We start from the raw sequence: 1,896 nt of genomic DNA, 5'->3' as shown, positions 1-1,896 counted from the left end.
AATGTCACAGAAAGTGTTTAGTAGATACGAGGGCAGTCAGTGTTGAGTCATCTCAGCTATTCATGGGGATTATGACCAGAAAGAGGTCAAGATTTAAATTAATTACTAAAATACAGGAAGATTTTTAACATAGTAAGAAAGTTGTCTTAGTCCATTTGTGTTGCTGTGACAGAATGCTCAGAGTGAGTAATTTATGACATACAGAAATCTGTTCCTTAAAGTTCTGGAGGCAGGGAAGTCAAAAATTTAGGGGCCAGCAACTGATAGGGTCTTCTTGCTGCATTATTTCACAGTGGGAGAGCAAAGAGAAAGCAAAAGAGAGACAAAGAGGGCTAAATTCATTCTTCACAGGTACCCATTTCTGCAGAAACAGCCTTCATGAAGAGAAGCCCACATGACCTCAATTCTCTCTTAAAGCTTCCACGTCTTAATGTTGTTATATACCGGCGATTAAGTTTCCAACCCATGCCTTCTGGGGGACTCTTTCATACCATAAAAGAAGTCATAGAAAAAGTAAGATATATTGGAGTTAAGGACAGTATTTTCAGTTTGAAAATTGAACACTAAATTTCCAAGTTTTCAAATAAAATAATTGCTCATCATAATGAATTACAACTCTAGGTTCTCATGTCCAGGTTATGTATCAGGTAGGGTCCAGTAAGAGGACCAAAATAAAACTAGTATTTCGAACAGAGCAAATTTAAAATGAACTATTTCCCACCTAGATATATAGCTGCTAACTGGGTGACTTAAGGTGTCACAGACCTGGCATCTTCAGGAAGCAGCTCTTAGCCTGTGCTCCACTAAGGAACTGAGGAGAGGAGCGGGATGATGCTGTGAAAGATCTCTGAACAGAGGATATTGCTCGCTCAGCTGGTGATGGTGTCTTTGAGGAGAGTAGAACAGAATAGCTCTGCAAGTATTTTAAAAGCTGTGGAACGAGCTCAGTTGATACTTCAAAAAGGAATTACAGGGATGAGGTAGAATAGCTGAAGTGAATGAAGCTCACAAGAAGCACATGGTGACCGGAAGTCCAAATGGGGCAAACAGGAAGGCGTTCCTTTCTTCACTCTCCAGCTTTTCGTTTTCTTTTCAGGGCTCTTTCCTGTCAAAAACTAGTAGGAAATCCAAATAGAGTGAAAATGCTGTTCGCAGAACTCTAGTGTTTGCTCTAAAAACAGTATAGAATGTCAATTTGGAGCTGAAAGACGATAACTTGATGATTAGCATGCCAGGTTATTCACTATATGAGATACCCTGTACAGTCTTCAGTCATGTGCTGTTTTCATTATAATTTTTGTTGTATCTCTTTAAGTGTTTACACTTGGAAAAAAAAAAAGTGTTTACCACTGGAAAAAAACTAATCTCTTTATGTTAAATCTTGTAATTTACAATACTGTAGAGTAGAATTTTTCTTAGTTGCTACAGATTTTTCTCAGGGTCCCTTTATTATCTTGACAGATCTTATTTTATTGTCATGCAGAATTCTTTCTTTTGTATGTCACTTCTTAAAACTTTTACTTTTGTATTCTTCATTTTATCAGTTTTTACTGTAAAGAAAAATATTAATAGACTGTGTTTTGTGAATAATCTGGTGATACTCCAATTCTTTTGTTAGTCACTTGAGACATACATTTAATTTTTCTCTTTTGCTACAAATTAAAATTCTTAATGAATTTAAAGGAAAACTGCATATTATCCCTAAAACTGAAAAATGATAAGATTTTAGATATTTCATGAATCTATAGGCTTAATTAAGAAAGAATTTGAATCCTTCCAAGTTTATAAAACATTAATGATTTGCTATTGTCATCGGCAGTAAATGTGAGCACAAATTTAAGCCTCTTTGCCTACAGTTTGATCCAAGATATTGGATGATCGTCGGGGATTAAAAAA

This window comes from Tupaia chinensis, unplaced genomic scaffold (assembly GCF_000334495.1).
Source record: "Tupaia chinensis unplaced genomic scaffold, TupChi_1.0 Scaffold143722_1, whole genome shotgun sequence".
In the NCBI taxonomy this organism is placed as follows: domain Eukaryota; kingdom Metazoa; phylum Chordata; class Mammalia; order Scandentia; family Tupaiidae; genus Tupaia; species Tupaia belangeri.
The sequence above is the reverse complement of the archived record's forward strand: the minus strand, read 5'-3'. Positions refer to the sequence as shown.